The sequence below is a fragment of the Miscanthus floridulus genome, chromosome 9 (genome assembly GCF_019320115.1).
Source record: "Miscanthus floridulus cultivar M001 chromosome 9, ASM1932011v1, whole genome shotgun sequence".
NCBI lineage: Eukaryota > Viridiplantae > Streptophyta > Magnoliopsida > Poales > Poaceae > Miscanthus > Miscanthus floridulus.
Window position 1 is genome coordinate 2,991,794 of NC_089588.1, and position 15,381 is coordinate 3,007,174.

The following is a 15,381-nucleotide window of genomic DNA, read 5'->3' on the forward strand; positions in this document are numbered from 1 at the left end:
AGCAGAAATTATGAAGGATCAGTTTGGGATAAAGCCCAAGGTCAATACTTATTCTTATTGGACTCCATACCCTCCTGCATATGATTTAATTCCTCTCCCAAATCGGTACAAGGTACCAGATTTCACTAAATTCTCTGGGCAAGATGATACATCAACAATGAAACATGTTAATCGCTTCATTATTCAATGTGGAGAGGCAGCTAGCAGAGATGAATTAAGAGTTCGATTATTTTCATCATCTTTGTCTGGATCGGCATTTACATGGTTCATTTCATTACCACCAAATTCTATTATTACTTGGGCTGATCTAGAAAAACAATTTTATAAGTATTTCTTTGCTGGAATCCATGAAAAGAAGCTTACCGATTTAGTAAAATTGAGACAGCGTAATGATGAATCGGTAGAAAGCTTTGTGCAAAGGCTACGAGATGTAAAAAATAAGTGCTACAGCCTGGTGCTAGATGATTGGCAGCTTGCCGATCTGGCTTTCCAAGGGTTATTGCCACATCTTAAAGACAGATATGCTTCTCAGGAGTTTGAAAGCCTCAGTCATCTTGTGCAAAGGATCCCTGATCAAGATACTAGGGTCTTTGAACCTAAAAAGAATTGGAGTAAAAAAGTATCATTTGTTGAAGAAGTAGGAGATTCTGATTCTGATGAAGAACCAGTTATCGGCTTAGCTGAGTGGGTTAAAAATAAAAAGCCGATATCTTGTCCCTTTGGTCAGAAAGAGCCAGAAAAGTTTACCTTTGATATCACCAAGGCCGACAAGATATTCGATCTTCTGCTTCAAGAGGGCCAAATTAAGCTCTCACCTAATCATGTGATCCCATCGGCAGAAGAGTTGAAGAAGATCTTGTACTACAAATGGCACAATGCAACTTCACACAGTACAAATGAGTGCAAGGTGTTCAGGCAACAGTTACAATTGGCTATTGAATCTAGGAGAATTAAGTTTGATACTTCCAAGGCCCAGAAGCCGATGAAAATTGATCAACACCCTTTTCCAGCAAATATGTTGGAGGCCAAAGGGAAGACCAAGGTATTGACGTCAGAGGCTGCTGAGAAAAACGCATCAGTGGATCCCCAACATCGAATAACTACCGATGATGCAAAAAGTAAGGGTTTGCTGGGAGAAAGCAATAGTTCCAAAAATCCTCCTCGACCTGGCATTGTGATTACTCATCGAAGGCAGCAGGAGGGTTGGCGTCAGCGTAAGGACCGATATCAACAACAGCAAGAAGAGAGACGTCGGGAAGAATGGTATCGGCATAAAGATCATTGGAGGTGCCCATTTTTCATCCATTGCTGGGAAGAAGGTATTAGATTGCCAACTGTTGAAAATTGCCCTGAGTGCAATGGTTATTATGGGGTCAATCGGTCAGAAAGGAGGTTTCAACCTGGCAATCGGGGTTTATTTATCAATGAGCCGATCAGAGGCAGAGCATCAGTGCATGATCGGCTGGGGGCAGACTTAGTGTACATGAGAGGCTTGGTAAACGCGCTGGATATTTTCCAAGGAATCAAGAGGAGCTTGAGGAGATGGCAAATGCAAGAGTTCCCGATGAAGAAATATTCTATAGGGACCCTAATATACGCCATGTAGAATCAACTAGGACTTGTTATCAGCCGGTTTGGAAAACCAAGTTTCCTCGATGGTGCCCGGAGGGTCTGACAAAGACACAGAAAAGGAGGATGCAACGTGAGCATCAGGAGGATTTATACCGAGAGGAAAATTCCTCCAATGAGAGGTCCGATCATCAGCAGTGGCAGGTAAAACACAAAAATAAGGGTCCATCAGCAGATGTTAATATGGTATTCATGTTGCCGATGGAGTTTTTGGCACTATCTAATAATGAGGAAGAAGTTGTTCTCTCTGATCAAGTAGCTCAGTTGACACTAGATCCAATGATGGCTGTTTTTGAGAAACCTACCGATGACGAGAGACAGCATCTTAAGGCTTTGTTTGTGAAAGGCAGAGTTGATGGGCAGCCTGTATCTAAGATACTTATCGATGGAGGGGCTGCGATTAATATTATGCCTTATGTGATGTATCGGAAACTTGGTAAGGGAGATCAAGACTTGACCAAAACCGATATGATGCTGAAGGATTTTGAAGGCAATGTGTCACCGGCTAAAGGGGCAGTATGCGTTGAATTGACTATCGGCAGCAAAACCTTGCCAACGACGTTCTTTGTTATTAATGGCAAGGGTGCATATAATTTGCTTCTAGGGAGGGATTGGATTCATGCTAATTGTTGTGTTCCTTCTACAATGCATCAATGCCTCGTACAGTGGATTGGGGATAAGATTGAGGTTGTCCCTGGTGATTCTTCTTATATCATCGCATCGGCAGAATCAGATACTTATGAGCGAACTAAATGCATATCAGGAGAAGTTTGGGAAAAAGAGTTCCTTAGAGTTGCTGATTATGAAATTCCACCGATCCAAGCAGTCGGTTCTGAAGAAGAGTTTTAATGGATAGGTTTGCTGATGATGGAAAATTAGGTCAAGGGTTCACATCGGCAGATGATTTAGTAGAAGTAGATATTGGTGATGGCGATAGGTCAAGACCTACTTTTATTAGTGCTAAGTTAGATTCCAAGTGTAAGCAGCGAATAACTGATTTGTTAAAAGAGTATAAAGATTGTTTTGCTTGGGATTATACTGAGATGCCTGGATTAGACCGATCGATAGTTGAACATCGGTTACCTATCAAATCTGGATTTCGGCCACATCAGCAGCCAGCGCGCCGATGCAACCCTAATATACTTCCTGACATTAAGGCCGAAGTAACTAAATTAATTGAGGCAAAGTTTATTCGGTAGTGTCGATATGCAGAGTGGATCTCTAATGTGGTTCCTGTTTATCAGAAAAATGGAAAACTTCGTGTTTGTATTGATTTCAGGAATCTCAACAAAGCCACACCGATGGATGGCTATCCAATGCCGATTGCTGATTTGTTGATTGATGCTGCAGCCGGACATCAAATTATAAGCTTCATGGATGGTAATGCAGGTTACAATCAAATATTCATGGCTGAAGAAGATATTCCCAAGACTGCTTTCAGATGTCCAGGTCATGTGGGGTTGTTTGAGTGGATAGTCATGATGTTTGGTTTGAAAAATGCCGGCGCTACTTATCAAAGAGCTATGAACTTTATTTTTCATGAATACATCGGCACATTAGTGGAAATCTACATTGATGATGTAGTGATTAAGTCTGGAGATGTCACAAAACATTTAGCCGATCTACGAAAGATACTGGAGTGCACAAGGAAGCATGGATTAAAGATGAATCCTAATAAATGTGCATTTGGTGTATCGACAGGTCAATTCTTGGGTTTTATGGTGCATCAGCGGGGCATCGAAATCAGTAGGAAGTCTATTGATGCAATTAACAAGGTGGTTGCTCCTGCCAATAAGACTGAATTGCAATCTTTGATCGGTAAGATTAATTTCATTAGAAGATTCATATCTAATCTGTCGGGTAAGATCAAGGCTTTCAGTCCATTACTTAAATTGAAAACCGATCAGGAATTTGTATGGGGAGCTGAGCAGCAGTTAGCCCTCGATGAAATTAAGAAATATTTAACAAATCCTCCAGTGCTAGTTCCACCTCAACACGGGAAACCCTTCAGGTTGTATTTGTCAACTGATGATACCGTTATCGGTTCAGCTCTTATTCAAGAATTTGAAGGGAAAGAACGTGTTATTTATTATTTGAGCAGAAGATTAGTGGATGCTGAGACAAGGTATTCGGCCATCGAAAAATTATGTCTGTGTTTATACTTTTCTTGTGTCAAATTAAGACATTATTTGTTATCTGTCGAATGTACGGTCATATGCAAAGACGACGTAGTCAAGCATATGCTGTCGATGCCGATATTAAGTGGTAGAATCGGCAAGTGGATTTTGGCATTATCAGAATTTGAACTACGTTATGAATCGACTAAGGCAGTTAAGGGGCGAGTTATGGCTGATTTTGTCACTCAGCATTGTAATACAGTGGACTCTCTGGAGGTTGCTCCTTGGACACTTTTCTTCGATGGGTCTACATGTGGTGAAGGAGCAGGTATCGGCATTGTGTTGATTTCACCTCAAGGAAGGAAGTATGAGTTTTCATTGCCGATTGTTGCTACATCGACAAACAATCAAGCTGAATACCAAGCCTTGATAAAAGGGTTAGAATTGCTGAAGGAGATACGTGCCGATGCTGTTGAAATCTTTGGTGATTCTATGCTAGTTATAAATCAATTGGCTGGGATTTATGAATGCCGAAGTGAAGTTTTAATTTCGTATTACGAAAGATGTTTGCAATTGTTGAAAGGGTTTAGAGATTTTCGTCTTGAACATATTTCTCGACTGCATAATGAGGAGGCTAATCGACTAGCTCAGCATGCTTCAGGGTATCAGCCTATTCAGGAAGTGCTAACATCGGCAGTCAATACCGATGACTGGAGAAAGGAGATTGTCGATTATTTAAAGGATCGATATAAAAAGGTTGAAAGACGTATAAGGTTCCAAGCTACCAAGTATGTGCTCCTCGATGATGAATTATATTATCGAACTATAGATGGAGTTTTACTCAGATGTGTTAGCAGTGATGAATCGAAAAGTTTGATGGGTGAAATTCATGAAGGAGTGTGTGGAGCGCATCAATCGGCTTTCAAGATGAAGTGGATGATCAGAAGGAATGGATACTATTGGCTGACTATTCTTGAAGATTGTTTTAGATATTTTAAAGGATGTCAGGGGTGTCAAAAGTTTGGTAATATTCAAAGAGCGCCTGCATCGGCTATGAACCCTATAATTAAACCTTGGCCGTTTCGGGGATGGGCTATCGATCTCATCGGTCAGATTTATCCGCCATCGAGCAAAGGACATAAATTTATTCTGGTTGCTACCGATTATTTCACAAAATGGGTTGAGGCAATTCCTTTAAAGAAGGTGACATCGGCTAATATGATCGATTTTGTGAAAGAGCATATTGTTTACCGATTTGGTATTCCTCAAACTATCACTACCGATCAGGGTACTATGTTTACATCGGGAGAATTTGATGAGTTTGCTGTAGGTATGGGAATTAAAGTTTTAAATTCTTCTCCATATTATGCTCAAGCTAATGGTCAGGCTGAGGCTTCTAACAAAGGGATCATCAAACTCATTAAGCGCAAAATTAAAGAAAATCCTAAGAGGTGGCATACAGTATTAAATGAAGCCTTGTGGTCATATCGGATGTCATGTCATGGCGCAACAAAGTAACGCCTTATCAGTTAGTATATGGACACGACGCAGTATTGCATTGGGAGATTAAAACTGGCTCTAGGCGAATACGTTCTCAAAATCAGCTGACAGCCGATGATTATGATACTCTTATGAAGGATGAGTTGGAAGATGTGGCGGGTCATCGGTTAAGGGCTTTAATTAGCATCGAAGAAAATAAGAAAAGAGTAGCCAGATGGTATGACAAGAAGGTGAAGGTAAAAGAATTTGCCGATGGAGATCTAGTCTGGAAATTGATTTTACCGATTGGAACTAAAAGTTCAAAGTTTGGAAAGTGGTCTCCTAATTGGGAAGGTCCATATCGGATAAATCAGTCTGTTCCTGGTAACGCATATATTCTAGAAACCCTTGAAGGGGTTGTGTTTCCCAGAGCATTAAATGGAAAATATTTAAAGAAATATTACCCTAGTATCTGGATGGATGCATAAAAGTATAAGTGCCGATAACAGTCCTATCGGCTAAAATTATACAAGGATATCAATGTCTCATAAAAGTGCCGATGCAATAGATAAGATTTACAAGTTTAACAAGGATTGGATAGCCAATATCGCACGCAGGCGAATCTGGTCGGCTTCCTTCATTTCTTTGATGTCTTCATCGGCAGCACCTTCCACAGGCTTGAGTTTTTTCTTCATGGCCAAGGCTTTGCGAGCCTAGATGTCTCTTTCTTGCTGAAGGGCCTTGATGGCATCGGGTAGCTGGCTTTCTTCGTGTTGGGCATGAGTTAAGGCTGCCTCAACTTCTTTCAATTCAGCCAATAGAGCCATCCTCTTTGCCGATAAATCTAAGATTTTCTGCTTAAGTTCAGCGCCCGAAGTCTGCAAGTTGCCGATGCCCTTGTGCTTCTCATCGGCAATCTGTTTCAGTTGTAGCATCTCTTCTTTGAGTTGAGCCTGAGCTGCTCTATGGGCAATGCGTTGAGCAGCCCGTTGATATTGCAGTTGGCGGCTTTCTAAATGGGCTGCTGGGAAGAGTGCTTCTTCAACATCGGCAGGGACCTGGCCACGGATTGTTTTGAAAATTGCCTTTGCGGGGTCCGAGTCATCTACCAGTTGGGCGGTATCCTATTGTAACAAGTCCAGGAGAGCTTCCAACTTGGACTTAATTTCTGCCGATATTGTTCCCAATGCAAGGGAAGAACTTGTTTCCTCTCCCTCATCGTCAGAAACATCAATGGCAAAGGAAAATAGGCTGTTTGGGGAGTCTTGTTCCTGAGAAAAAGAAAAAGAGGTCAGTTAACGATAAGTATGAATGTTATAAATCAACTAGGTCAATCGGCTTACCTGTTTCAAGGCAATTTCCTGTAATTGGCTGGAGGAAGCAGCCTGGAGTATGCCGTGTGGAGGATCGGCTAAGCTTGCCGATGGGATATCCTCTGTGGCCTCGTCGGTGGTTGGCCCTTGGGGTATGATGACCGATGGTATGTCCTGTATAGGGGGATTAACTGCTTGCTCAGTTGCGTCGACTGATTCTGGCTGGCTTGCAGACGTTGGGGCAGATGTGGGGATCGGCATGGACTTCTGTCGTTTTGGCTGTGCCTCGGCATCTGTTAAGGCTTTGCGCTTTGCTTGGGCCTTAGCAACGGTTGGCTGGGGGGCATCGGCACTTGTTGGTTGTGGAGCTTGAACATCTAGTACGCTTGCCGATGTACCCATTTGTTGCTGCAAAACAAGTGTAAGGTATGATATTTAACAGATAAAATGTAAAATCAAAGGAATACCTCTAAAGGTTTGCCAGAGATAGTGGTGCTTGATGTCGGAGGAATTGCCGATGATGATCCAGCAGCGGCTCTTACACCCTGATGATTAATGTTAATACAGTTTGTGATCGGCATGAATAGAAATAAACAGGGTTGTTACCTTGAATGCCTTGACCAGGGTTGTAGCAGCAGCCAATGGAGTGGCCCTAGCTGTAGCCAATTTGGACTTGGAGGTGATGGTCTTGGCACGGGTCTTCTGGTGAGCCAAAGCAGCTAAGGTGGGGGCGTTGTAGCCGATCGGTGATATCGGGGAAACAGGCCGAAGATCGAAGGGTTTCCCACTTTTGCTCATAGATGGTGCTGGGTTGTTAACCTATCACGAGAAAGTTAGTTACCGATATATGAAAGGAAAAAGCAGAAGGGAGTTAAAAGAAACTTACTGCGTCATCGGGAATGGCGTATTCAGGGTCGATCATGTGCCGATATGTGTGAGCAGATGTTGCAAACAGTTGTTCCCTCCACTCTCGCCACCATTGCTTATATGATTCGGTGATGAAAGATGCTGGCGTCCAGATGGATATATCGACATCTGTAGTATCGGCATCGGGGGAGAGTTGCACTACCTTGCTCCAATCTGTTCCGCAGGTGATTGTTTCTCTGGGTTTGATCACATCGGCAAAACAAAGTTTGATTGGCAGTTGCCCAAAAGCCAATTGACGGGATACTGCCGATGGATTGTAGAATTCATATGTGATATTGGTGTTTTTCCCGCTACCGAATGTGTTTACTGGAATTGCCCTGGGAGTAATGATGGCCATCATGAGTTCATTATCTTGATTCAGAGTGTCATCGGCAAAGTTGAAAAGAAGGGGGAATCTGTTTTCTTCGTCGATATAAGGTACCTAGGCCCTATGATCACGAGAAAGACCATTGTAGAAGCTTTGGAAGAATCTGCCGATCTGGTCTTCATTGGCCTCTGTCCCAGGGAGGACAATTATGGCTTCACCAAAATTGAGGGGTGAGCGTGTTGCCGATTCCTCATCCCCAAGCACGTGGTCTTCAGTAATTTCTCGTGGGAATTGTTGGGCAAAGAAGTCCCATTGCAAACGTTTGTGCATATGGGCATTCAGTCACATGTTGATAAACCACCACGGGCCTCCTAAGTTGCCGATGGGTTCGCCAAGCAAAAGTTTCTGAGACACTTGATGAAGAAGATGATAAGTGGAGCTCAGAAGGTATCGGCCAAGAGGGAACCTTACACCATTGGCCAAGAGTTCAGCCGCGGGGAGGAAGGCGTTGGTTGGTCCTACTGATCAACCACAGAAGATAAATTTTTCTAACCACATATTCAAGAATGTGGCATGTTCCCTCTGGTTAATTGTCCCGGTCCTCTGGCATTCTTGAATGTATCCCGTCCAACCGCCGATGTTGTGGGTATTCACCCTATATTCAGATTTTCTGCCATAGATGGAGCCTTCATCGGTAGTTGAAATGTCCAAGCCAGTAAGCATGTAGACATCGGCAAGTGTGGGAGTAGCTGGGCCATGTCCAAACATGAAAGTGTTTGTTGTGTCTGACCAGAAGTAAGAAGCTGCAATCATCATTGACTCGTTCTTTTGCATATCGACAATGGATAGCCTAATGCATTGGTCTAGCTTCCGTTCTGCCCAGTGTACTTGCATCGGCCTGTTGACCCTCAAGTACCAATCTTTCCACCCTTTGGTGGTTTTGGGCCAAGATCGGAATGTATCTTTCCATAAATTCAGATAGAAATTTTGGGCTCTAAAGGGGATTATGTTAACCTCTGCATTAATCAGATCAGTTGGATCTGGGTTGCCCATTGGTCCTAGGCATTGGACATGTGGTTGATCGGTTGGAATAACTAATTTGTTATGAAGTTCCTAAGTTTAGAGGATCCAAAGAAAAAAAAGAAAAAAGAGGAAAAATTACCAACTGTATGAACTCACAAAGACCAGAGGAATCGAGGTAAAAGGTAATGGAAGTGGAACGAACCGCAGGGACGTTGAAGTTGATTGCCATTATCTTGAGGTAGATGGGGGCACGAGCTAGAGACTCGAGGTTGACGCTGGAGAAAAGTTCTTGTTGGTTGAGGTCGCGCAGTTGTTCGTCGGAGTCGCCGCCGGAAAGAGAGAATGCCAAAGATTGGGGTTTGAGGGTAGAAGACGAGCGTTCCGGGGAAATCTATTTATAAGCCGCTCGGAGTAGGGGTATTTTGGACTTATCTCTATGCCGCGCGCATGTAGGTCGAGATGGTTCAGATGGATATGGTAACTGTTCACACGATAATCAAGGAATTGTACAGATGATTTGATGACAAGTAATCATGATTTGGAAGAGATCTCGGTACAGGATATTTTAATTCTGAAAATGGTGGCATTATTATGTTAGGATCTTGCCGATGGATTATTGTTTCGGTATCTTAACCATAATCAGGGCAAGAGTGGTTGGAAATTGTGCGATATTTACTGAGGTGCGTGAATCAGGACTAGATTTGATTAGATTTGATAACAGATCAAGTTTTGGCTTGGAGGATGAGTTATGGTAATTGGGCGAAGGCAAACGTTATCTGGAGTAAATTTCAGAGCATTAATGGTTTTATACTCCGAAATTGGGGGGCATGTGTTGACACCATTTTTTGCACGTGTCAAAATGATCAGAGTGGGCTAATCGGCAGCTGAAAAGTTACTGTATAGGTTGACAGCCGATGAAAATCAGCTTGTAAAGATGGTTGCCGATGAATGATGGTGATCGATGGAAAAGTTGATTTACTCGGGCGTTGCCGATAAGGTTGGAGATGTTATTGTCGATGCCGATGAAGGGAGGCTTGAAGACTACTGCCGATGAAACAGGAAGTATGCCGATGGAAAGGAGGTTGGTGAGATTTCCATCGTAATTGAAGCGGACAGGGAAATAGATAGGAGTTGATTTCCTTTTCTATATTTGTTAGAGTATGATTCATGTAAAGAGTCACGTGTTTCCTTAGATATGGACTTGGTGTCCTAGTTGTATTTTGGTTATATCTCTTTAGATCAGGGTATAAATATAGATTGAGGGGCAATGTAATGGAGATATCAATCAATATCAAAACCAATTTTTACTCCTATTTACATCTACTTACTTTTCGGCGACTTCGTCAATTTGCATATTTTTTCTTTTTACGAGTTCTCATTGATTCGGCGAGTTGCATCGCTTCAGTGCGACCTTCAGCGATTCTCGAGTTCTGTGTGAGTACCTCTTGGCCGTGACTTCCGGGCGTATCGCTGTTGTCAGGACCAAAGTGCTCGTATCTTCATCCTTGTCGATTAACAGGTCAAATCGACTGGCACGCTTTGGATATCGATTCGGGTATTAGCCCTTTGTGTTTGCAGATCCACTTTTGCATCAACACCTCTAGGGGCTTAGATTCTTGTACCACCTTTTTGTACCCTTTTAATTCCTCTTTTTCCCCGTGGAGGCTTCGTCCCTACCGTAAAGGTCATTGTTCTTGTACCGGCTGGCCCCACACTGGGGACATTTATCCAGTGACTTGAACGTTTCACCATGAAAAAGTATATAGTGGTTGGGGCATGCATGGATTTTTTCAACCCCCATTGTCAATGGACTTATGACCTTCTTCTCTTGGTATGTGTTGGCGGGAATTGAGTTTGGTTGTGGCAGCACCCATGACAGGAGATGCAATAGATCATTGAAACTATAGTCTGACCAGCCGTACTTAGCCTTCAGGATGAGCAGCTCAAACACAAAACATAGCAATGTCCAATGTGTCGGACAGCCCTTTTCAACACCATACACAGTCTCCTTCGATGCTTTTATCATCCTTTCCAAATTTTCTAGATCTTTCGGGCTATTTAGTAAAATCTCTAGTCCAAGGGCTAGAATCATGTCCTCCAACTCATCTTCATCCCCGACACGTGCTCCACCATCATTATTGGCACCACCTTCATCGTTACCATCCCAACCACCAGCATCACCACCTTGTTCATTACCAAACTTGAAATCCATTTGTGCATCAAGTTCTGCTGAATATTGGGACAGGGATTCTATGGTTTCGTCGTCGTATTCCTCCTCATCCTCGTCGTTAACAATAACCATTTTACCATGATGAATCCACACTGTGTAGTCCTCAATAAATCCTCGCATAATCAAATATGATCTGATGATAGTCACATCTGTCCATGCCATACGGTTCTTGCAATCTTTATAGGGATAAATAATTGTATCATTATTCTCTTTCAATGTCGTTGCATGCTTCTTTGCGGCTTCAATAAATTTATCCACCTCTTCACGGAAACCTACCTTGAACCTTAACGAACCATACATCCAAGAGTTCCTGTACTCCATCTTTTACAACAACAACAAAACAAATATTAAAGGACTACTTATTCAGATATATATAAAAATAAATTAAATTAATAATTACTTGAGAATAATTGTATATACTTCAGATATATATGAATATAAATCTAATATTATTACATGAAGCATACAAACACACCATGGTAGAGGAAAATTAATTAATGGCCCATTTATCCATAAATAATTAAAATACATATTTATTGATTACAATAAACAATTTTAAAGACAACAATTAGCAACAATTATACTTTACCCAATATCTTTCATACAAACCCTAGTCCAATTTCATCAAACATAAATTTACAAAAACGAAATTAATAAAAAAACCAAACCCTAAATCTAGATCCACATGCATATGAAACATCCATAAAACTAACTAATTGTTCACTAAAGTCAAGAAACATGGACCAAATAAGGGTATGATCTTGTTCCCCTCCCCAATTTACCCTAGTATATTTAAAACTTGGGTCTAATTTACTTCATAAGTAGGTCAAGCACCATAAAAGAGAGAGAAAAACAAAACTCTAATTACTCACTAACCAACCATTAAATCTTCAAAAAAAGTGTGGAATAGCATTTTCTTACCTTCTACAACCTCTCCACCAAAGGATTTGAGACCAAAACCTTCCCCCCTTAGTAGAGCAATTTTTTGGAGATGCCCAAGGCCTCCCCACCTTTTTTTCACTGGTTGAAGTGAGTGACCCGAGAAGGAAGAATGTGCTGCTGTTGTTATATATGTGGGTCATTTATAGGGGCGGCTGGTGATTGAGCCGCCCCTACAAATCGGAGCTATTTATACGAAACCATTTGTAGGGGCGGCTCAATCACCAGCCACCCCTACAAATAGCAACTCCATGAGCGGCTGGTGATTGAGCCGCCCCTATAAATCAGACCCCATTTGTAGGGGCGGCTCATAACACCAGCCGCCCCTGCTGTTCTATTTATAGGGGCGGCTGATGTCTAGACACCCGAGCACGACACCATAGGGGCGGCTCCATCACTGACCGCCCCAACAAAAAAAAATTCGAACTGTTACTAAAAATCGTTTTTTTACGTAGTGGCAACGTTCGTGTATACGATACGGATGTGGGTGTACCGGCTGCGGAACACGTACGCGGTGTCTGTTGTGTGTTGTGTACTGACTTAAGCTACTAGCTGGGCCTACAAGATAGTCGGCGCGGTCCGGAGTATTCTAGAAACCCTCCGATATATACGGCCGGTACGTACGTATTTGAGCTTGCTTCACGTGATACAATGGAGCTCCATCTTGCTGGGCCCATGTCTCAGGGACTGCATGCATATCACCACGTCCATGGCCAGCGGTACCGGGCGCGTGAGTAATGCGTGCTCGTGTCGTGAGTTAATAATGCCGGCCCACTGTTCAGACAGGAGGCGAGCCGTTGAGTTTATAGAAGCGTCCAGAATCATTGATGGGCGCTTGCATGGATATATACGAGCTGGGGGATAATCTCGAACGTGAAGATCATAAATAAGGATCTCCAAGTATGTCGCTCTCCTAATAACGAACAAAGGCGGCGCGCGTGTCCAGGGAGCCGAGGCCCACCACAACCCTACCTCTTTGCCTATAAAAGCAACCCCCTCGACCCTGCGTAGGCCTGGCTGATTGGATCATAGGGAAGGGCCGCCGCCGCCACCGCCACGGCGCCATCCATCCAGAAGCTCGGAGCGGATCGACGGAGGCAGCCGCCGCTACGGCGCCAGGAGCATGGACCAAGAGGAGGAGGCCGCCGCCGGAGGGCAGCCTTTGCATTTACATTGCGAGACGCACTGCTGGGCTGCCAGGCTGGCCATCTACCTCCGACGCCGCGGACTCCGGCCTGGCTGATCGTGCCGATCGACGACGGAGGCTAGCATGCATGCCTGGGTTGCATCTACATCGGCATGCGCTTTGTTGTTTGACAAGCGCGGATTCGACAACACGTCGGGCAGCTGTGACGCCATCTATTCTTTGCAAGCAACGCAAGCGCCTCCTCCCGAGGAGCATGACGTACGAGCACGCCGAGCCGGGGGGCCCCGACGGCCGACGCCACCGGACGACCACGCCGAGCCGGAGGAGATGTCGTGATTCTAGAAAAGGGAGCAGCTGCGTCCACAAATTAAGTGGAGGCGGCAACGCCGTGCTTGGCCTGTGCGTGCTATACAGCTAGCGTACTACGCAAGCTAGCTAACAAGCAAGGGAGGACACCATGGCCATTGATCCCTGGCCATCGACGTTGGAACAGATTAATCTCTGTCTTTTTCTTCGTACAGATCGCATGCATGCACGGCGTGTCAATCGCCACAAGGAGCAGCCAAACCTGGACGCCGACAAGGCTCTCGACTACGACACTACGCGCCCTTCGACACAGGCGAGGCGGACGAGCGAAGCTTACGGCTCCAGGCGGGCGAAGCTGATGTTCCGCTGCGCGCCTGCGCTACACCGACTTATGTGCTAGCGAGGCCTTCTCTACTTCAACGACTTCTACGACCTCGACCAAGCTCTTCAGCGTACCTCGAAGATGCTACTTCAACGACTTCTAGGACCTCGCGACCGATGACGTCCGAGACAGTTCAGCTACACCGTCCAATCTACTACAACTCCATCACACGCTATTCGACACCGACGAGGACACCTACACCAACACCACATGCATGGAGACGTGAAGTGAAGACCGAAGACGACAACCACAACAGCTTAATCGGAGGTACTCTGTAAATCTGACTCAAAGAGGTAATTAACTGGGAGCTTTATGAGGCCCTAGGACCAGAAGACCACATCGCCTATATCGCCTCCAGCAAGCTACTTGTGGAGCGCATTTATCGAGACATCTATATTTGTATTTTCATTAAATATAAATAAAGTGTGTTCCCTCTCGTTTCTTTATTTTTGTGTACTTTTACTTTTTTTCCTTGTGCATGGAGAGATCCTCCTTGCGTGGATTTTTCTGTCCAAACATCAATATTATTGCTAACATTTCATGGTCATACATAACAAAACATATGCAACATATGGATGCTATAATTGAAACATGAAATGCATATATGACACAAGGCTTGATGACTATGCTTAATGATGAACATGATCAAGGTTTTACTAACTCAAAAGAAAGAAACATCATTGACACTACTCATGCATACTTTGAAAAGATTTACATGTCAACCAAAACCTGTGTCTTTCAAAAAGTTAAGTTAGGTCTCATTTGAAAGAATTTGACTCCACCTTTGCCACCACTTTGCAAAGCGTTAAACTAAAGCTCATAATCATCCTCTGACTTGTTTGGGTTAGACTTAACCCACTGTTTAACTTGAAACTGACTTGGGTGTCACAATTGTTACAAGGATTACAAGGATCTGTGATCCGATCTCTCAGGTGCACGACGCTCTCACGCCCAACGCTAGCACTCACAAAGGACGCGGTCACCAAAGCTACGTGTGCCAACTAACCGCACTACACAATGTTACAAACACAACACGATTACATCTTTAACAGTCCCCCTCAATCACAACGGGGGGCACAGACGTTGAGATTGTGGCAATTGGCAACAAAGGGTACCCTTGACAGTGGCTTTGTCAAAACGTCGGCGAGCTAATATTTTGATGAAATGAATCTCACTTGCCGAGTCTTCCGAGCCACCTGTTCGTGAACAAAATGGAAGTCGACTTCGATGTGCTTGGTTGGAGCATGGAACATTGGATTTGTTGTCAAGTAGGTGGCCCCAAGATTGTCACACCAGAGTTGAGGTGGTTGATGTTGAAACACATTGAGTTCTTTCAACAATGACTGAATCCAAATCATTTCAGCTGTGACATTTGCAATTGCCTTGTACTCTGCTTCAGTGCTTGATCTTGAGACGGTTTGTTGTTTCCTGGAGCTCCAAGACACTAGATTTGTTCCAACGAACACAGCAAAGCCGCTGGTGGATCGTCGATCATTTGGACACCCAGCCCAGTCAGCGTCAGACAACCCTAACAGTGCAGTAGTTGCAGATTCTCAATTGTTAGTCCATAGTCCACTGTTCC